Genomic DNA, 23732 nt, shown 5'->3' on the forward strand with positions numbered 1-23732 from the left:
TAAAAAGTCGTAATATCAAACTGCGATAACGTGCAGAGAGCCAGAATTTGGCTCCAAAATATGGCTCTGGCCTCGAAATTGGGATGTTTGGGATATTTTGAAAACTGCAGAGGAGTTTGGGACAAATATGACAAAACGCCGCTTTCAGTACTTGGCATATATGTTGGGTATAAAAAAGTCGCAATTTCAAACATCGAATACGTGCAGAGAGCCTGAATTTGGCTCCATAATATCGCTCAGGCCACGAAATTGGGATATTTGGGATATTTTGGAAACTGCAGGGGAGTTTGTGCAAAATGTGACTCACTGCCGCTTTCAGGACTTGGCATATGTTGGGTATAAAATTCGTAATTTCAAACTTCGAATAAGTGCAGAGAGCTAGAATTTGGCTCCAAAATATGACTCAGTCCTCGAAATTGGGATGTTTGGGATATTTTTAAAACTGCTGGGGAGTTTGGGACAAATATGACCCAACGCCGCTTTCAGTACTTGGCATATGCTGGGTATAAAAAAGTCACAGTTTCAAACTGCGAATACGTACAGAGAGCCTGAATTTGGCTCCATAATATCGCTCAGGCCACGAAATTGGGATATTTGGGATATTTCGAAAACTGCAGGGGAGTTTGTGCAAAATGTGACTCACTGCCGCTTTCAGGACTTGGAATATGTTAGGAATAAAAAGTCGTAATATCAAACTGCGATAACGTGCAGAGAGCCAGAATTTGGCTCCAAAATATGGCTCAGGCCTCGAAATTGGGATGTTTGGGATATTTTGAAAACTGCAGGGAGGTTTGGGACAAATGTGACCAAACGCCGCTTTCAGTACTTGGCATATGTTGGGTATAAAAAGTCGTAATTTAAACTGCGAATACGTGCAGAGAGTCAGAATTTGGCTCCAAAATATGGCTCACACCTCGAAATTTGGATGTTTGGGATATTTCGAAAACTGCAGGGGAGTTTGTGTTAAATGTCACTCACTGCCACTTTCAGGTCTTGGCATATGTTGGGTATAAAAAGTCGCAATTTCAAACAGCGAATACGTGCAGAGAGCCAGAATTTGGCTCTAAAATATGGCTAAGGCCTCGAAATTGAAATACTTGGGATATTTCGAAAACTGCAGGGGAGTTTGTGCAAAATGTCACTCACTGCCTCTTTCAGGACTTGGCATATGTTGGGTATAAAAAGTCGCAATTTCAATATGCGAATACGTGCATAGAGCCAGAATTTGGCTCCAAAATATGGCTCAGGCTTCGAAATTGGGATATTTGGGATATTTTGAAAACTGCAGGCGAGTTTGTGCAATATGTCACTCACTGCCACTTTCAGGACTTGGCATATGTTAGGTATAAAAAGTCGCAATTTCAATATGCGAATACGTGCATAGAGCCAGAATTTGGCTCCAAAATATGGCTCAGGCCTCGAAATTGGGATGTTTGGGATATTTTGAAAACTGCAGGGAGGTTTGGGACAAATGTGACCAAACACCTCATTCAGTACTTGGCATATGTTGGTATAAAAAAGTCGAAATTTCAAACTGCGTATATGTGCAGAGAGCCAGAATTTGGCTCCATAATATGGCTCAGGCTTCGAAATTGGGATATTTGGGATATTTTGAAAACTGCAGGGGAGTTTGTGCAATATGTCACTCACTGCCACTTTCAGGACTTGGCATATGTTAGGTATAAAAAGTCGTAATTTCAAACTGCGAATACATGCAGAGAGCCAGAATTTGGCTCCAAAATATGACTCAGGCCTCAAAATTGGGATGTTTGGAATATTTTTAAAACTGCAGGGGAGTTTGGGACAAATATGACCCAACGCCACTTTCAGTACATGGCACCCAGCAAACACAAATCATCTACACAACGTTCGCCTATCTCTTCCCATAGGTGTGGGAATGATTTGCATTGAGAATGGTGCAGGAGAGCCTTTGAGAAACTTTTACTCAAAAAATCCAAACACAAAGGTTTAATTATAAATTGTTTTTCTACAATTATTTTCTTCCAAATGTAAAACAAATAGTTTTTACATGTTTAAATATAAAATTTATGGTGTTTTTTGTAAAATTCATTAATAAATTGTGAATGATATATGTTGGCTGAGTGAAACCTTTAAAATCCATTTAGTTATAATATGAACAGAAAAAAGTAGTTTTCCAAATTTTCTAAAAATCGCTCTTTTTAACACAATTTGACTCCTTATGCATTCCACTAAACACTAATATCATGTTTAAATATATAATTTATGTATTATTCCCTAAGATAATTTATATAAATTATAAAAGTTGCTGGAAAGTGGTGAGAAAGAATCTGAAAACGTTTTGTTGTCTTATATTGGCGTGTTCTTATTAACTAGAGTGAGTAAGAGTGAGTGAGAGTGGGTAAGAGTGAGTAAGAGTGACTGAAGGTGAGTGAGAGTGCCAGAGAGTGTGTAAGTGTGAGTAAGAGTGAGTAAGAGTGACAGAGTGAGTAAGGGTGACAGAATGAGTAAGAGTGACTGAAGGTGAGTGAGAGTGCCAGAGAGTGTGTAAGTGTGAGTAAGAGTGAGTATAAGTAAGAGTGACTGAGAGTGAGTAGGAGTGACAGAGTGAGTAAGAGTGAGAGTAAGGGTGACAGAATGAGTAAGAGTGAGAGTAAAGTGATTGAGAGTAAGGGTGAGTATGAGAGTAAGAGTGATTGAGAGTTAGAGTGAGAGTAAGAGTGATTGAGAGTTAGTGAGAGTAAGAGTGATTGAGAGTAAGAGTGATTGAGAGTAGGAGTGATTGAGAGTAAGAGTGATTGAGAGTAAGAGTGATTGGGAGTAAGAGTGATCGAGAGTAAGAGTGATTGGGAGTAAGAGTGATTGGGAGTAGGAGTTAGAGTGAGAGTAGGAGTAAGAATGAGAATAAGAGTGATTGAGAGTAAGAGTAAGCATGAGAGTAAGAGTGATTGAGAGTAAGAGTGATTGAGAGTAAGAGTGATTGAGAGTAAGAGTGATTGGGAGTAAGAGTGATTGGGAGTAAGAGTGATTGAGAGTAAGAGTAATTGAGAGTAAGAGTATGAGAGTAAGAGTGAGAGAGTGAGTATGAATGGGTAAGGGTGACTGAGAGTGAGTAAGAATGACAGAGTAAGAGTGACAGAGAGTAAGAGTGACAGAGAGTAAGAGTGACAGAGAGTAAGAGTGACAGAGAGTAAGAGTGACAGAGAGTAAGAGTGACAGAGAGTAAGAGTGACAGAGTAGGAGTGACAGAGAGTAAGAGTGACAGAGAGTAAGAGTGACAGAGAGTAAGAGTGACAGAGTAGGAGTGACAGAGAGTAAGAGTGACAGAGAGTAAGAGTGACAGAGAGTAAGAGTGACAGAGTGACAGAGTAAGAGTGACAGAGTAAGAGTGACAGAGAGTAAGAGTGACAGAGAGTAAGAGTGACAGAGAGTAAGAGTGACAGAGTGACAGAGTAAGAGTGACAGAGTAAGAGTGACAGAGAGTAAGAGTGACAGAGAGTAAGAGTGACAGAGAGTAAGAGTGATAGAGAGTAAGAGTGACAGAGTAAGAGTGACAGAGAGTAAGAGTGACAGAGAGTAAGAGTGACAGAGAGTAAGAGTGACAGAGAGTAAGAGTGACAGAGTAAGAGTGACATAGAGTAAGAGTGACAGAGAGTAAGAGTGACAGAGAGTAAGAGTGACAGAGTGACAGAGTAAGAGTGACAGAGTAAGAGTGACAGAGAGTAAGAGTGACAGAGAGTAAGAGTGACATAGAGTAAGAGTGACAGAGAGTAAGAGTGACAGAGTGACAGAGTAAGAGTAACAGAGAGTAAGAGTGACAGAGAGTAAGAGTGACAGAGAGTAAGAGTGACAGAGAGTAAGAGTGACAGAGAGTAAGAGTGACAGAGAGTAAGAGTGACAGAGTGACAGAGTAAGAGTGACAGAGTAAGAGTGACAGAGAGTAAGAGTGACAGAGAGTAAGAGTGACAGAGAGTAAGAGTGACAGAGTGACAGAGTAAGAGTGACAGAGAGTAAGAGTGACAGAGAGTAAGAGTGACAGAGAGTAAGAGTGACAGAGTAAGAGAGTGAGAGTGATTATGAGAGAGTTAAGAGTGTGAGGTGTGAGAGGGTATAGCAGGCCAGGGAGGCAGGATGTGTGGTCACAGGCGAGGCCTAGGCCTCGTGATCTCTAATGTTGGTTTTTATATATATGTTGGATTTTTTGTCCTGTTTCAAATTATAATTATTTAGCAGGAATGTAATAAGATATTGCACAGTATTAATGTGACAATAATATATGCATTATTTCCTTGATAATCAAACTTGTTGTTCAAAGATAATATACAATCTTTGAAGGAAACATTTTGAGAGCGCGAGCTGGCAACACTGGGCTGGTGGGTGAGAGAGACATATGGTTAGTTTTGCTCAGACCTTCAGTGGTGAAGGGTGTGTCCCAGCTGGCCGCCACCAGCCGCCACCCGCCGCCCACCACCAGCCGCCCACCACCAGCCGCCACCCGCCACCACCCACCACCAGCCGCCACCCACCACCAGCCGCCACCCACCACCAGCCGCCACTCGCCACCACCCACCACCAGCCGCCACCTGCCACCACCCACCACCAGCCGCCACCCGCCGCCACCCGCTACCCACCACCAGCCATCACCCGCCGCCACCCGCCGCCACCCGCCACCCACCACCAGCCGCCACCCACCACCAGCCGCCACCCACCACCAGCCGCCACCCGCCACCACCCACCACCAGCCGCCACCCGCCACCACCCACCACCAGCCGCCACCACCCACCACCAGCCGCCACCCGCCACCATCCACCGCCAACCACCACCGCCACCCACCACCGCCACTCACCACCCGCCGCCACCACCCACCACCACCACCACCCATCACCACCGGCCGCCGCCGCTGCCACCACCCACCACCACCAGCCGCCGCCGCCACCACCACCCACCACCACCAGCCGCCGCCGCCACCACCACCCACCACCACCGCCGCCACCACCCACCACCGCCAGCCGCCACCCGCCACCGCCCGCCACCACCGCCAGACACAGCCGCCAGTGTCCGCCACCGCCGCCACTGTCCGCCACCGCCGCCACTGTCCGCCACCGCCGCCACTGTCCGCCACCGCCGTCACTGTCCGCCACCGCCGCCACTGTCCGCCACCGCCGTCACTGTCCGCCACCGCCGCCACTGTCCGCCAATGTCCGCCACCGCCGCCACTGTCCGCCACTGTCCGCCACCGCCACCACTGTCTGCCACCGCCACCACTGTCCGCCCGCCGCCACCACTGTCCGCCTGCCGCCACCACTGTCCGCCCTCCGCCTCCACTGTCCGCCCGCCGCCAACACTGTCCACCCGCCGCCTCCACTGTCCGCCCGCCGCCTCCACTGTCCGCCCGCCGCCTCCACTGTCCGCCCGCCGCCTCCACTGTCCGCCCGCCGCCGCCACTGTTCGCCCGCCGCCGCCACTGTCCGCCCGCCGCCGCTACTGTCCGCCCGCCGCCGCCACGGTCCGCCCGCCGCCGCCACGGTCCGCCCGCCGCCACTATCCGCCACAGCCGCCACTGTCCGCCCGCTGCCACTGTCCGCCCGCCGCCACTGTCCGCCCGCCGCCACTGTCCGCCCGCCGCCACTGTCCTCCCGCCGCCACTCTCCGCCCGCCGCCACTGTCCGCCCGCCGCCACTATCCGCCACCGCCGCCACTGTCCGCCCGCCGCCACTGTCCGCCCGCTGCCACTATCCGCCACCGCCACCACTGTCTGCCACCGCCACCACTGTCTGCCACCGCCACCACTGTCTGCCCGCCGCCACCACTGTCCGCCCGCCGCTACCACTGTCCGCCCGCCGCTACCACTGTCCGCCCGCCGCCACCACTGTCCGCCCGCCGCCTCCACTGTCCGCCCGCCGCCACCACTGTCCGCCCGCCGCCGCCACTGTCCGCCCGCCGCCGCCACTGTCCGCCCGCCGCCGCCACTGTCCGCCCGCCGCCGCCACTGTCCGCTTGCCGCCGCCACTGTCTGCCCGCCGCCACTGTCCACCACCGTCGCCAAAGCCGCCACAGTCCGCCCGCTGCCACTATCCGCCACTGTCCGCCCGCCGCCACTGTCCGCCCGCCGCCACTGTCCGCCCGCCGCCACTATCCGCCACCGCCGCCACTGTCCGCCCGCCGCCACTATCCGCCACCGCCGCCACTGTCCGCCCGCCGCCACTGTCCACCCGCCGCCGCCACTGTCTGCCCGCCGCCACTGTCCGCCCGCCGCCACTATCCGCCACCGCCGCCACTGTCCGCCACAGCCGACACTCTCCGCCGTACAGCCTCCCCTCTCTCCGTTAGTAAATAATTATAATTGTTAGTAAATAATAAAAGAAATATAAATTATTAGATTTTTTTACCCTTAAATTGGTTTTAATATTTAAATTGAAAATAATAATATAATATAAAATATAATAAAAATAATATAATATAAAATATAATTTAATTTCAAGAAATTTAACATTAAACACAAAGATGTGAAAAGGGTTCAGATTATTGGCTCAAACCTTTCATAAGAGATTCATATTGGTATATGAATGGATTATGAATGACTCATGTTAGGAGTGTAAAGTTGCCACAACATCTCAAATTAGTGTTACATACATATGTCTTGGTTATAAGTTTTGGAAACCTATTTAAGTCCACACACAATATCGTATCTGATACGATAAAACAAACGCTTCCAATACTTTCAAATACTTTCCAGATATGTTGTGGCAACCTAAAATTGTTTGCTGGGCATATGCTGGGTATAAAAAAGTCACAATTCCAAACTGCGAATACGTGCAGAGAGCAAGAATTTGGCTCCAAAGTATGACTCAGGCCTCGAAATTGGGATATTTGGGATATTTCGAAAACTGCAGGGGAGTTTGTGCAAAATGTGACTCACTGCCGCTTTCAGGACTTGGAATATGTTGGGTATAAAAAGTCGTAATATCAAACTGCGATAACGTGCAGAGAGCCAGAATTTGGCTCCAAAATATGGCTCTGGCCTCGAAATTGGGATGTTTGGGATATTTTGAAACCTGCAGAGGAGTTTGGGACAAATATGACAAAACGCCGCTTTCAGTACTTGGCATATGTTGGGTATAAAAAAGTCGCAATTTCAAACATCGAATACGTGCAGAGAGCCAGAATTTGGCTCCATAATATCGCTCAGGCCACGAAATTGGGATATTTGGGATATTTTTAAAACTGCAGGGGAGTTTGGGACAAATATGACCCAACGCCGCTTTCAGTACTTGGCATATGCTGGGTATAAAATGTCACAGTTTCAAACTGTGAATACGTACAGAGAGCCAGAATTTGGCTCCAAAGTATGGCTCAGGCCTCGAAATTGGGTTATTTGGGATATTTCGAAAACTGCAGGGGAGTTTGTGCAAAATGTGACTCACTGCCGCTTTCAGGACTTGGAATATGTTAGGAATAAAAAGTCGTAATATCAAACTGCGAACACGTGCATAGAGCCAGAATTTGGCTCCAAAATATGGCTCACACCTCGAAATTGGGATGTTTGGGATATTTCGAAAACTGCAGGGAGGTTTGGGACAAATGTGACCAAATGCCGCTTTCAGTACTTGGCATATGTTGGGTTTAAAAAGTCGTAATTTCAAACTGCGAATACGTGCAGAGAGCGAGAATTTTGCTCCAAAATATGGCTCAGGCCTCGAAATTGGGATATTTGGGATATTTCGAAAACTGCAGGGGAGTTTGTGTTAAATGTCACTCACTGCCGCTTTCAAGTCTTGGCATATGTTGGGTATAAAAAGTCGCAATTTCAAACAGCGAATACGTGCAGAGAGCCAGAATTTGGCTCTAAAATATGGCGAAGGCCTCGAAATTGAAATATTTGGGATATTTCGAAAACTGCAGGGGAGTTTGTGCAAAATGTCACTCATTGCCGCTTTCAGGACTTGGCATATGTTGGGTATAAAAAATCGCAATTTCAATAGGCGAATACGTGCAGAGAGCCAGAATTTGGCTCCAAAATATGGCTCAGGCCTCGAAATTGGGATGTTTGGGATATTTTGAAACCTGCAGGGGAGTTTGGGACAAATATGACCAAACGCCGCTTTCAGTACTTGGCATATGTTGGGTTTAAAAAGTCGTAATTTCAAACTGCGAATACGTGCAGAGAGCGAGAATTTGGCTCCAAAATATGGCTCAGGCCTCGAAATTGGGATATTTGGGATATTTCGAAAACTGCAGGGGAGTTTGTGTTAAATGTCACTCACTGCCGCTTTCAGGTCTTAGCATATGTTGGGTATAAAAAGTCATAATATCAATCTGTGAATACGTGCATAGAGCCAGCATTTGGCTCCAAAATATGGCTCAGGCCTCGAAATTGGGATGTTTGGGATATTTTGAAAACTGCAGGGAGGTTTGGGACAAATGTGACCAAATGCCGCTTTCAGTACTTGGCATATGTTGGGTATAAAAAGTCGTAATTTCAAACTGCGAATACGTGCAGAGAGCCTGAATTTGGCTCCAAAATATGGCTCAGGCCTTGAAATTGGGATGTTTGGGATATTTTAAAAACTGCAGGGGAGTTTGTGCAAAATGTGACTCTTTGCCGCTCTCAGAACTTGGCATATGTTGGGTATAATAAGTCGCAATTTCAAACTGCGAATACGTGCAGAGAGCTAGAACTTGGCTCCAAATTATGGCTCAGGCCTCGAAATTGGGATATTTGGGATATTATGAAAACTTCAAGGGAGTTTGTGCAAAATGTGACTCACTGCCGCTTTCAGGACATAGCATATGTTGGGTATAAAAAGTCGTAATATAAAACTGCAAACACATGCAGTTTTTGGCTCAGAAGGAGTCAGAAGTTTTTGGAGTCAGAATTTGGCTCCAAAATATGGCTGAGGCCTCGAAATTGAGATGTTTAGGATATTTTGAAAACTGCAGGAAGGTTTGGGACAAATGTGACCAAACGCCGCTTACAGTACTTGGCATATGTTGGGTATAAAAAAGTCGCAATTTCAATTATCGAATACATGCAGAGAGCCAGAATTTGGCTCCATAATATCGCTCAGGCCACGAAATTGGGATATTTGGGATATTTTGGAAACTGCAGGGGAGTTTGTGCAAAATGTGACTCACTGCCGATTTCAGGACTTGGCATATGTTGGGTATAAAATTCGTAATTTCAAACTTCGAATAAGTGCAGAGAGCCAGAATTTGGCTCCAAAATATGACTCAGTCCTGGAAATTGGGATGTTTGGGATATTTTTAAAACTGCAGGGGAGTTTGGGACAAATATGACCCAACGCCGCTTTCAGTACTTGGCATATGCTGGGTATAAAAAAGTCACAATTTCAAACTGCGAATACGTGCAGAGAGCCAGAATTTGGCTCCAAAGTATGGCTCAGGCCTCGAAATTGGGTTATTTGGGATATTTCGAAAACTGCAGGGGAGTTTGAGCAAAATGTGACTCACTGCCGATTTCAGCACTTGGCATATGTTGGGTATAAAAATGTCACAATTTCAAACTGCGAATACGTGCAGAGAGCCAGAATTTGGCTCCAAAGTATGGCTCAGGCCTCGAAATTGGGTTATTTGGGATATTTCGAAAACTGCAGGGGAGTATGTGCAAAATGTGACTCACTGCCGCTTTCAGGACTTGGAATATGTTAGGTATAAAAAGTCGTAATATCAAACTGCGATAACGTGCAGAGAGCCAGAATTTGGCTCCAAAATATGGCTCAGGCCTCGAAATTGGGATGTTTGGGATATTTTGAAAACTGCAGGGAGGTTTGGGACAAATGTGACCAAACGCCGCTTTCAGTACTTGGCATATGTTGGGTATAAAAAGTCGTAATTTAAACTGCGAATACGTGCAGAGAGTCAGAGATTGGCTCCAAAATATGGCTCACACCTCGAAATTGGGATGTTTGGGATATTTCGAAAACTGCAGGGGAGTTTGTGTTAAATGTCACTCACTGCCGCTTTCAGGTCTTGGCATATGTTGGGTATAAAAAGTCGCAATTTCAAACAGCGAATACGTGCAGAGAGCCAGAATTTGGCTCTAAAATATGGCTAAGGCCTCGAAATTGAAATATTTGGGATATTTCGAAAACTGCAGGGGAGTTTGTGCAAATTGTCCCTCACTGCCGCTTTCAGGACTTGGCATATGTTGGGTATAAAAAGTCGCAATTTCAATATGCGAATACTTGCAAAGAGCCAGAATTTGGCTCCAAAATATGGCTCAGGCCTCGAAATTGGGATGTTTGGGATATTTTGAAAACTGCAGGGAGGTTTGGGACAAATGTGACCAAACGCCGGTTTCAGTACTTGGCATAGGTTGGGTATATAAAATTCGCAATTTCAAACTGCGAATACGTGTAGAGAGCCAGAATTTGGCTCCAAAATATGTGTCGTGCCTCGAAATTGGGATGTTTGGGATATTTTGAAAACTGCAGGGGAGTTTGGGCAAAATGTGACTCACTGCCTCTTTCAGGACTTGGCATATGTTGGGTATAAAAAGTCTTAATATCAAACTGCGAATACGTGCATAGAGCCAGAATTTGGCTCCAAAAAATGGCTCAGGCCTCGGAATTGGGATTTTTGGGATATTTTGAAAACTGCAGGGAGGTTTGGGACAAATGTGACCAAACGCCGCTTTCAGTACTTGGCATATGTTGGGTATAAAAAGTCGTAATTTCAAACTGCGAATACGTGCAGAGAGCCTGAATTTGGCTCCAAAATATGGCTCAGGCCTCGAAATTGGGATGTTTGGGATGTTTTGAAACCTGCAGGGGAGTTTGGGACAAATATGACCAAACGCCGCTTTCAGTACTTGGCATATGTTGGGTTTAAAAAGTCATAATTTCAAACTGCGAAAACGTGCAGAGAGCGAGAATTTGGCTCCAAAATATGGCTCAGGCCTCGAAATTGTGATATTTGGGATATTTCGAAAACTGCATTGGAGTTTGTGTTAAATGTCACTCACTGCCGCTTTCAGGTCTTGGCATATGTTGGGTATAAAAAGTCATAATATCAATCTGCGAATACGTGCATAGAGCCAGCATTTGGCTCCAAAATATGGCTCAGGCCTCGAAATTGGGATGTTTGGGATATTTTGAAAACTGCAGGGAGGTTTGGAACAAATGTGACCAAATGCCGCTTTCAGTACTTGGCATATGTTGGGTATAAAAGTCGTAATTTTAAACTGCGAATACGTGCAGAGAGCCTGAATTTGGCTCCAAAATATGGCTCAGGCCTTGAAATTGGGATGTTTGGGATATTTTGAAAACTGCAGGGGAGTTTGTGCAAAATGTGACTCATTGCATGCCGCTCTCAGAACTTGGCATATGTTGGGTATAATAAGTCGCAATTTCAAACTAAGAATACGTGCAGAGAGCTAGAACTTGGCTCCAAATTATGACTCAGGCCTCGAAATTGGGATATTTGGGATATTTTGAAAACTTCAAGGGAGTTTGTGCAAAATGTGACTCACTGCCGCTTTCAGGACATAGCATATGTTGGGTATAAAAAGTCGTAATATAAAACTGCAAATACATGCATTGAGCCGGAATTTGGCTCCAAAATATGGCTGAGGCCTCGAAATTGGGATGTTTGGGATATTTTGAAAACAGCAGGGAGGTTATCTTGAGGTTATCTTGAGATGATTTCGGGGCTTTTAGTGTCCCCGCGGCCCGGTCCTCGACCAGGCCTCCACCCCCAGGAAGCAGCCCGTGACAGCTGACTAACTCCCAGGTACCTATTTACTGCTAGGTAACAGGGGCATTCAGGGTGAAAGAAACTTTGCCCATTTGTTTCTGCCTCGTGCGGGAATCGAACCCGCGCCACAGAATTACGAGTCCTGCGCGCTATCCACCAGGCTACGAGGCCCCCTACGAGGTTTGGGACAAATGTGACCAAACGCCGCTTACAGTACTTGGCATATGTTGAGTATAAAAAAGTCGTAATTTCAAACATCGAATACGTGCAGAGAGCCAGAATTTGGCTCCATAATATCGCTCAGGCCACGAAATTGGGATATTTGGGATATTTTGGAAACTGCAGGGGAGTTTGTGCAAAATGTGACTCACTGCAGCTTTCAGGACTTGGCATATGTTGGGTATAAAATTCGTAATTTCAAACTTCGAATAAGTGCAGAGAGCCAGAATTTGGCTCCAAAATATGATTCAGTCCTCGAAATTGGGATGTTTGGGATATTTTTAAAACTGCAGGGGAGTTTGGAACAAATATGACCCAACGCTGCTTTCAGTACTTGGAATATGCTGTGTATAAAAAAGTCACAATTTCAAACTGCGAATACGTGCAGAGGGCCAAAATTTGGCTCCAAAGTATGGCTCAGGCCTCGAAATTGGGTTATTTGGGATATTTCGAAAACTGCAGGGGAGTTTGTGCAAAATGTGACTCACTGCCGCTTTCAGGACTTGGAATATGTTAGGTATAAAAAGTCGTAATATCAAACTGCGATAACGTGCAGAGAGCCAGAATTTGGCTCCAAAATATGGCTCAGGCTTCGAAATTGGGATGTTTGGGATATTTTGAAAACTGCAGGGAGGTTTGGGACAAATGTGACCAAACGGCACTTTCAGTACTTGGCATATGTTGGGTATAAAAAGTCGTAATTTAAACTGCGAATACGTGCAGAGATTCAGAATTTGGCTCCAAAATATGGCTCACACCTCGAAATTGGGATGTTTGGGATATTTCGAAAACTGCAGGGGAGTTTGTGTTAAATGTCACTCACTGCCGCTTTCAGGTCTTGGCATATGTTGGGTATAAAAAGTAGCAATTTCAAACAGCGAATACGTGCAGAGAGCCAGAATTTGGCTCTTAAAATATGGCTAAAGCCTCGAAATTGAAATACTTGGGATATTTCGAAAACTGCAGGGGAGTTTGTGCAAAATGTCACTCACTGCCGCTTTCAGGACTTGGCATATGTTGGGTATAAAAAGTCGCAATTTCAATATGCGAATACGTGCATAGAGCCAGAATTTGGCTCCAAAATATGGCTCAGGCCTCGAAATTGGGATATTTGGGATATTTTGAAAACTGCAGGGTGGTTTGGGACAAATGTGACCAAACACCTCATTCAGTACTTGGCATATGTTGGTATAAAAAAGTCGAAATTTCAAACTGCGAATATGTGCAGAGAGCCAGAATTTGGCTCCAGAATATGGCGCAGGCTTCGAAATTGGGATATTTGGGATATTTTGAAAACTGCAGGCGAGTTTGTGCAATATGTCACTCTGCCACTTTCAGGACTTGGCATATGTTGGGTATAAAAAGTCGTAATTTCAAACTGCGAATACGTGCAGAGAGCCAGAATTTGGCTCCAAAATATGACTCAGGCCTCAAAATTTGGATGTTTGGAATATTTTTAAAACTGCAGGGGAGTTTGGGACAAATATGACCCAACGCCGCTTTCAGTACATGGCATATGCTGGGTATAAAAAAGTCACAATTCCAAACTGCGAATACGTGCAGAGAGCCAGAATTTGGCTCCATAATATCGCTCAGGCCACGAAATTGGGATATTTGGGATATTTTGGAAACTGCAGGGGAGTTTGTGCAAAATGTGACTCACTGCCGCTTTCAGGACTTGGCATATGTTGGGTATAAAATTCGTAATTTCAAACTTCGAATAAGTGCAGAGAGCCAGAATTTGGCTCCAAAATATGACTCAGTCCTCGAAATTGGGATGTTTGGGATATTTTTAAAACTGCAGGGGAGTTTGGGACAAATATGACCCAACGCCGCTTTCAGTACTTGGCATATGCTGGGTATAAAAAAGTCACAGTTTCAAACTGCGAATACGTACAGAGAGCCAGAATTTGGCTCCAAAGTATGGCTCAGGCCTCGAAATTGGGTTATTTGGGATATTTCGAAAACTGCAGGGGAGTTTGTGCAAAATATGACTCACTGCCGCTTTCAGGACTGGGAATATGTTAGGTATAAAAAGTCGTAATATCAAACTGCGATAACGTGCAGAGAGCCAGAATTTGGCTCCAAAATATGGCTCAGGCCTCGAAATTGGGATGTTTGGGATATTTTGAAAACTGCAGGGGAGTTTGTGCAAAATGTGAATCACTGCCTCTTTCAGTACTTGGCATATGTTGGGTACAATAAGTCGCAATTTCAAACTGCGAATACGTGCATTGAGCCAGAATTTGGCTCCAAAATATTGCTCAGGCATCGAAATTGGGATGTTTGGAATATTTTGAAAGCTGCAGGGGAGTTTGTGCAAAATGTGACTCACTGCCGCTTTCAGGACTTGGCATATGTTGGGTATAAAAAATCGTAATATCAAACTGCGAATACGTGCATAGAGCCAGAATTTGGCTCAAAAATATGGCTCAGGCCTTGAAATTGGGATGTTTGGGATATTTTGAAAACTGCAGGGAGGTTTGGGACAAATGTGACCAAACAACTCATTCAGTACTTGGCATATTTTGGTATAAAAAAGTCGCAATTTCAAACTGCGAATATGTGCAGAGAGCCAGAATTTGGCTCCATAATATGGCTCAGGCTTCGAAATTGGGATATTTGGGATATTTTGAAAACTGCAGGGGAGTTTGTGCAATATGTCACTCTGCCACTTTCAGGACTTGGCATATGTTGGGTATAAAAAGTCGTAACTTCAAACTGCGAATACGTGCAGAGAGCCAGAATTTGGCTCCAAAATATGACTCAGGCCTCAAAATTGGGATGTTTGGAATATTTTTAAAACTGCAGGGGAGTTTGGGACAAATATGACCCAACGCCGCTTTCAGTACTTGGCATATGTTGGTATAAATAAGTCGCAATTTCAAACTGCAAATATGTGCAGAGAGCCAGAATTTGGCTCCATATAATGGCTCAGGCCTCGAAATTGGGATATTTTGGATATTTCGAAAACTGCAGGAGAGTTAGTGCAAAATGTGACTCACTGCCGCTTTCAGGACTTGGAATATGTTAAGTATAAAAAGTCGTAATATCAAACTGCGATAACGTGCAGAGAGCCAGAATTTGGCTCCAAAATATGGCTCAGGCCTCGAAATTGGAATGTTTGGGATATTTTGAAAACTGCAGAGGAGTTTGGGACAAATATGACCAAACGCCGCTTTCAGTACTTGGCATATGTTGGGTTTAAAAAGTTGTAATTTCAAACTGCGAATACGTGCAGAGAGCCAGAATTGGGCTCCAAAATATGGCTCAGGCCTGGAAATTGGGATGTTTGGGATTTTTAGAAAATTGCAGGGGGGGATTGGGACAAATGTGACCAAACGCCGCTTTCAGTACTTGGCATATGTTGGGTATAAAAAAGTCGTAATTTCAAACTGCGAATACGTGCAGAGAGCGAGAATTTGGCTCCAAAATATGGCTCAGGCCTCGAAATTGGGATATTTGGGATATTTCGAAAACTGCAGGGGAGTTTGTGTTAAATGTCACACACTGCCGCTTTCAGGTCTTGGCATATGTTGGGTATAAAAAGTCATAATATCAATCTGCGAATACGTACATAGAGCCAGCATTTGGCTCCAAAATATGGCTCAGGCCTCGAAATTGGGATGTTTGGGATATTTTGAATACTGCAGTTAGGTTTGGGACAAATGTGACCAAACGCCGCTTTCAGTACTTGGCATAGGTTGGGTATAAAAAAGTCGCAATTTCAAACTGCGAATACGTGCAGAGAGCCAGAATTTGGCTCCAAAATATGTGTCGTGCCTCGAAATTGGGATGTTTGGGATATTTTGAAAACTGCAGGGGAATTTGTGCAAAATGTGACTCACTGCCGCTTGCAGGACTTGGCATATGTTGGGTATAAAAAGTCGTAATATCAAACTGCGAATACGTGCATAGAGCCAGAATTTGGCTCCAAAATATGGCTCAGGCCTCGAAATTGGGATGTTTGGGATTTTTAGAAAATTGCAGGGGGGGATTGGGACAAATATGACCAAACGCCGCTTTCAGTACTTGGCATATGTTGGGTTTAAAAAGTCGTAATTTCAAACTGCGAATACATGCAGAGAGCGAGAATTTGGCTCCAAAATATGGCTCAGGCCTCGAAATTGGGATATTTGGAATGTTTCGAAAACTGCAGGCGAGTTTGTGTTAAATGTCACTCACTGCCGCTTTCAGGTCTTGGCATATGTTGGGTATAAAAAGTCATAATATCAATCTGCGAATACGTGCATAGAGCCAGCATTTGGCTCCAAAATATGGCTCAGGCCTCGAAATTGGGATGTTTGGGATATTTTGAAAACTGCAGGGAGGTTTGGGACAAATGTGACCAAATGCCGCTTTCAGTACTTGGCATATGTTGGGTATAAAAAGTCATAATTTCAAACTGCGAATACGTGCAGAGAGCCTGAATTTGGCTCCAAAATATGGCTCAGGCCTTGAAATTGGGATGTTTAGGATATTTTAAAAACTGCTGGGGAGTTTGTGCAAAATGTGACTCATTGCCGCTCTCAGAACTTGGCATATGTTGGGTATAATAAGTCGCAATTTCAAACTGCGAATACGTGCAGAGAGCTAGAACTTGGCTCCAAATTATGACTCAGGCCTCGAAATTGGAATATTTGGGATATTTTGAAAACTTCAATAGAGTTTGTGCAAAATGTGACTCACTGCCGCTTTCAGGACATAGCATATGTTGGGTATAAAAAGTCGTAATATAAAACTGCAAATACATGCATTGAGCCAGAATTTGGCTCCAAAATATGGCTGAGGCCTCGAAATTGGGATGTTTGGGATATTTTGAAAACAGCAGGGAGGTTTGGGACAAATGTGACCAAACGCCGCTTACAGTACTTGTCATATATTGGGTATAAAAAAGTCGCAATTTCAAACATCGAATACGTGCAGAGAGCCAGAATTTGGCTCCATAATATCGCTCAGGCCACGAAATTGGGATATTTGGGATATTTTGGAAAATACAGGGGAGTTTGTGCAAAATGTGACTCACTGCCACTTTCAGGACTTGGCATATGTTGGGTATAAAATTCGTAATTTCAAACTTCGAATAAGTGCAGAGAGCCAGAATTTGGCTCCAAAATATGATTCAGTCCTCGAAATTGGGATGTTTGGGATATTTTTAAAACTGCAGGGGAGTTTGGGACAAATATGACCCCACGCCGCTCTCTGTACTTGGCATATGCTGTGTATAAAAAAGTCACAATTTCAAACTGCGAATACGTGCAGAGAGCCAAAATTTGGCTCCAAAGTATGGCTCAGGCCTCGAAATTGGGTTAATTGGGATATTTCGAAAACTGCAGGGGAGTTTGTGCAAAATGTGACTCACTGCCGCTTTCAGGACTTGGAATATGTTAGGTATAAAAAGTCGTAATATCAAACTGCGATAACGTGCAGAGAGCCAGAATTTGGCTCCAAAATATGGCTCAGGCTTCGAAATTGGGATGTTTGGGATATTTTGAAAACTGCAGGGAGGTTTGGGACAAATGTGACCAAACGCCGCTTTCAGTACTTGGCATATGTTGGGTATAAAAAGTCGTAATTTAAACTGCGAATACGTGCAGAGAGTCAGAATTTGGCTCCAAAATATGGCTCACACCTCGAAATTGGGATGTTTTGGATGTTTCGAAAACTGCAGGGGAGTTTGTGTTAAATGTCACTCACTGCCGCTTTCAGGTCTTGGCATATGTTGGGTATAAAAAGTCGCAATTTCAAACAGCGAATACGTGCAGAGAGCCAGAATTTGGCTCTAAAATATGGCTAAGGCCTCGAAATTGAAATACTTGGGATATTTCGAAAACTGCAGGGGAGTTTGTGCAAAATGTCACTCACTGCCGCTTTCAGGACTTGGCATATGTTGGGTATAAAAAGTCGCAATTTCAATATGCGAATACGTGCATAGAGCCAGAGTTTGGCTCCAAAATATGGCTCAGGCCTCGAAATTGGGATGTTTGGGATATTTTGAAAACTGCAGGGTGGTTTGGGACAAATGTGACCAAACACCTCATTCAGTACTTGGCATATGTTGGTATAAAAAAGTCGAAATTTCAAACTGCGAATATGTGCAGAGTGCCAGAATTTGGCTCCATAATATGGCTCCGGCTTCGAAATTGGGATATTTGGGATATTTTGAAAACTGCAGGGGAGTTTGTGCAATATGTCACTCACTGCAACTTTCAGGACTTGGCATATGTTGGGTATAAAAAGTCGTAATTTCAAACTGCGAATACGTGCAGAGAGCCAGAATTTGGCTCCAAAATATGACTCAGGCCTCAAAATTTGGATGTTTGGTATATTTTTAAAACTGCAGGGGAGTTTGGGACAAATATGACCCAACGCCGCTTTCAGTACATGGCATATGCTGGGTATAAAAAAGTCACAATTCCAAACTGCGAATACGTGCAGAGAGCCAGAATTTGGCTCCATAATATCGCTCAGGCCACGAAATTGGGATATTTTGGAAACTGCAGGGGAGTTTGTGCAAAATGTGACTCACTGCCGCTTTCAGGACTTGGCATATGTTGGGTATAAAATTCGTAATTTCAAACTTCGAATAAGTGCAGAGTGCCAGAATTTGGCTCCAAAATATGGCTCAGGCCTCGAAATTGGGATATTTGGAATGTTTCGAAAACTGCAGGCGAGTTTGTGTTAAATGTCACTCACTGCCGCTTTCAGGTCTTGGCATATGTTGGGTATAAAAAGTCATAATATCAATCTGCGAATACGTGCATAGAGCCAGCATTTGGCTCCAAAATATGGCTCAGGCCTCGAAATTGGGATGTTTGGGATATTTTGAAAACTGCAGGGAGGTTTGGGACAAATGTGACCAAATGCCGCTTTCAGTACTTGGCATATGTTGGGTATAAAAAGTCATAATTTCAAACTGCGAATACGTGCAGAGAGCCTGAATTTGGCTCCAAAATATGGCTCAGGCCTTGAAATTGGGATGTTTAGGATATTTTGAAAACTTCAATAGAGTTTGTGCAAAATGTGACTCACTGCCGCTTTCAGGACATAGCATATGTTGGGTATAAAAAGTCGTAATATAAAACTGCAAATACATGCATTGAGCCAGAATTTGGCTCCAAAATATGGCTGAGGCCTCGAAATTGGGATGTTTGGGATATTTTGAAAACAGCAGGGAGGTTTGGGACAAATGTGACCAAACGCCGCTTACAGTACTTGTCATATGTTGGGTATAAAAAAGTCGCAATTTCAAACATCGAATACGTGCAGAGAGCCAGAATTTGGCTCCATAATATCGCTCAGGCCACGAAATTGGGATATTTGGGATATTTTGGAAACTACAGGGGAGTTTGTGCAAAATGTGACTCACTGCCACTTTCAGGACTTGGCATATGTTGGGTATAAAATTCGTAATTTCAAACTTCGAATAAGTGCAGAGAGCCAGAATTTGGCTCCAAAATATGATTCAGTCCTCGAAATTGGGATGTTTGGGATATTTTTAAAACTGCAGGGGAGTTTGGGACAAATATGACCCCACGCCGCTTTCTGTACTTGGCATATGCTGTGTATAAAAAAGTAACAATTTCAAACTGCGAATACGTGCAGAGAGCCAAAATTTGGCTCCAAAGTATGGCTCAGGCCTCGAAATTGGGTTAATTGGGATATTTCGAAAACTGCAGGGGAGTTTGTGCAAAATGTGACTCATTGCCGCTTTCAGGACTTGGAATATGTTAGGTTTAAAAAGTCGTAATATCAAACTGCGATAACGTGCAGAGAGCCAGAATTTGGCTCCAAAATATGGCTCAGGCTTCGAAATTGGGATGTTTGGGATATTTTGAAAACTGCAGGGAGGTTTGGGACAAATGTGACCAAACGCCGCATTCAGTACTTGGCATATGTTGGGTATAAAAAGTCGTAATTTAAACTGCGAATACGTGCAGAGAGTCAGAATTTGGCTCCAAAATATGGCTCACACCTCGAAATTGGGATGTTTTGGATATTTCGAAAACTGCAGGGGAGTTTGTGTTAAATGTCACTCACTGCCGCTTTCAGGTCTTGGCATATGTTGGGTATAAAAAGTCGCAATTTCAAACAGCGAATACGTGCAGAGAGCCAGAATTTGGCTCTAAAATATGGCTAAGGCCTCGAAATTGAAATACTTGGTATTTTTCGAAAACTGCAGGGGAGTTTGTGCAAAATGTCACTCACTGCCGCTTTCAGGACTTGGCATATGTTGGGTATAAAAAGTCGCAATTTCAATATGCGAATACGTGCATAGAGCCAGAGTTTGGCTCCAAAATATGGCTCAGGCCTCGAAATTGGGATGTTTGGGATATTTTGAAAACTGCAGGGTGGTTTGGGACAAATGTGACCAAGCACCTCATTCAGTACTTGGCATATGTTGGTATAAAAAAGTCGAAATTTCAAACTGCGAATATGTGCAGAGTGCCAGAATTTGGCTCCATAATATGGCTCCGGCTTCGAAATTGGGATATTTGGGATATTTTGAAAACTGCAGGGGAGTTTGTGCAATATGTCACTCACTGCAACTTTCAGGACTTGGCATATGTTGGGTATAAAAAGTCATAATTTCAAACTGCGAATACGTGCAGAGAGCCTGAATTTGGCTCCAAAATATGGCTCAGGCCTTGAAATTGGGATGTTTAGGATATTTTAAAAACTGCTGGGGAGTTTGTGCAAAATGTGACTCATTGCCGCTCTCAGAACTTGGCATATGTTGGGTATAATAAGTCGCAATTTCAAACTGCGAATACGTGCAGAGAGCTAGAACTTGGCTCCAAATTATGACTCAGGCCTCGAAATTGGGATATTTGGGATATTTTGAAAACTTCAATAGAGTTTGTGCAAAATGTGACTCACTGCCGCTTTCAGGACATAGCATATGTTGGGTATAAAAAGTCGTAATATAAAACTGCAAATACATGCATTGAGCCAGAATTTGGCTCCAAAATATGGCTGAGGCCTCGAAATTGGGATGTTTGGGATATTTTGAAAACAGCAGGGAGGTTTGGGACAAATGTGACCAAACGCCGCTTACAGTACTTGTCATATATTGGGTATAAAAAAGTCGCAATTTCAAACATCGAATACGTGCAGAGAGCCAGAATTTGGCTCCATAATATCGCTCAGGCCACGAAATTGGGATATTTGGGATATTTTGGAAACTACAGGGGAGTTTGTGCAAAATGTGACTCACTGCCACTTTCAGGACTTGGCATATGTTGGGTATAAAATTCGTAATTTCAAACTTCGAATAAGTGCAGAGAGCCAGAATTTGGCTCCAAAATATGATTCAGTCCTCGAAATTGGGATGTTTGGGATATTTTTAAAACTGCAGGGGAGTTTGGGACAAATATGACCCCACGCCGCTCTCTGTACTTGGCATATGCTGTGTATAAAAAAGTCACAATTTCAAACTGCGAATACGTGCAGAGAGCCAAAATTTGGCTCCAAAGTATGGCTCAGGCCTCGAAATTGGGTTAATTGGGATATTTCGAAAACTGCAGGGGAGTTTGTGCAAAATGTGACTCACTGCCGCTTTCAGGACTTGGAATATGTTAGGTATAAAAAGTCGTAATATCAAACTGCGATAACGTGCAGAGAGCCAGAATTTGGCTCCAAAATATGGCTCAGGCTTCGAAATTGGGATGTTTGGGATATTTTGAAAACTGCAGGGAGGTTTGGGACAAATGTGACCAAACGCCGCTTTCAGTACTTGGCATATGTTGGGTATAAAAAGTCGTAATTTAAACTGCGAATACGTGCAGAGAGTCAGAATTTGGCTCCAAAATATGGCTCACACCTCGAAATTGGGATGTTTTGGATGTTTCGAAAACTGCAGGGGAGTTTGTGTTAAATGTCACTCACTGCCGCTTTCAGGTCTTGGCATATGTTGGGTATAAAAAGTCGCAATTTCAAACAGCGAATACGTGCAGAGAGCCAGAATTTGGCTCTAAAATATGGCTAAGGCCTCGAAATTGAAATACTTGGGAAATTTCGAAAACTGCAGGGGAGTTTGTGCAAAATGTCACTCACTGCCGCTTTCAGGACTTGGCATATGTTGGGTATAAAAAGTCGCAATTTCAATATGCGAATACGTGCATAGAGCCAGAGTTTGGCTCCAAAATATGGCTCAGGCCTCGAAATTGGGATGTTTGGGATATTTTGAAAACTGCAGGGTGGTTTGGGACAAATGTGACCAAACACCTCATTCAGTACTTGGCATATGTTGGTATAAAAAAGTCGAAATTTCAAACTGCGAATATGTGCAGAGTGCCAGAATTTGGCTCCATAATATGGCTCCGGCTTCGAAATTGGGATATTTGGGATATTTTGAAAACTGCAGGGGAGTTTGTGCAATATGTCACTCACTGCAACTTTCAGGACTTGGCATATGTTGGGTATAAAAAGTCGTAATTTCAAACTGCGAATACGTGCAGAGAGCCAGAATTTGGCTCCAAAATATGACTCAGGCCTCAAAATTTGGATGTTTGGTATATTTTTAAAACTGCAGGGGAGTTTGGGACAAATATGACCCAACGCCGCTTTCAGTACATGGCATATGCTGGGTATAAAAAAGTCACAATTCCAAACTGCGAATACGTGCAGAGAGCCAGAATTTGGCTCCATAATATCGCTCAGGCCACGAAATTGGGATATTTTGGAAACTGCAGGGGAGTTTGTGCAAAATGTGACTCACTGCCGCTTTCAGGACTTGGCATATGTTGGGTATAAAATTCGTAATTTCAAACTTCGAATAAGTGCAGAGTGCCAGAATTTGGCTCCAAAATATGGCTCAGGCCTCGAAATTGGGATATTTGGAATGTTTCGAAAACTGCAGGCGAGTTTGTGTTAAATGTCACTCACTGCCGCTTTCAGGTCTTGGCATATGTTGGGTATAAAAAGTCATAATATCAATCTGCGAATACGTGCATAGAGCCAGCATTTGGCTCCAAAATATGGCTCAGGCCTCGAAATTGGGATGTTTGGGATATTTTGAAAACTGCAGGGAGGTTTGGGACAAATGTGACCAAATGCCGCTTTCAGTACTTGGCATATGTTGGGTATAAAAAGTCATAATTTCAAACTGCGAATACGCACAGAGAGCCTGAATTTGGCACCAAAATATGGCTCAGGCCTTGAAATTGGGATGTTTAGGATATTTTGAAAACTTCAATAGAGTTTGTGCAAAATGTGACTCACTGCCGCTTTCAGGACATAGCATATGTTGGGTATAAAAAGTCGTAATATAAAACTGCAAATACATGCATTGAGCCAGAATTTGGCTCCAAAATATGGCTGAGGCCTCGAAATTGGGATGTTTGGGAAATTTTGAAAACAGCAGGGAGGTTTGGGACAAATGTGACCAAACGCCGCTTACAGTACTTGTCATATGTTGGGTATAAAAAAGTCGCAATTTCAAACATCGAATACGTGCAGAGAGCCAGAATTTGGCTCCATAATATCGCTCAGGCCACGAAATTGGGATATTTGGGATATTTTGGAAACTACAGGGGAGTTTGTGCAAAATGTGACTCACTGCCACTTTCAGGACTTGGCATATGTTGGGTATAAAATTCGTAATTTCAAACTTCGAATAAGTGCAGAGAGCCAGAATTTGGCTCCAAAATATGATTCAGTCCTCGAAATTGGGATGTTTGGGATATTTTTAAAACTGCAGGGGAGTTTGGGACAAATATGACCCCACGCCGCTTTCTGTACTTGGCATATGCTGTGTATAAAAAAGTAACAATTTCAAACTGCGAATACGTGCAGAGAGCCAAAATTTGGCTCCAAAG

The sequence above is a fragment of the Procambarus clarkii genome, chromosome 60 (genome assembly GCF_040958095.1).
Source record: "Procambarus clarkii isolate CNS0578487 chromosome 60, FALCON_Pclarkii_2.0, whole genome shotgun sequence".
In the NCBI taxonomy this organism is placed as follows: domain Eukaryota; kingdom Metazoa; phylum Arthropoda; class Malacostraca; order Decapoda; family Cambaridae; genus Procambarus; species Procambarus clarkii.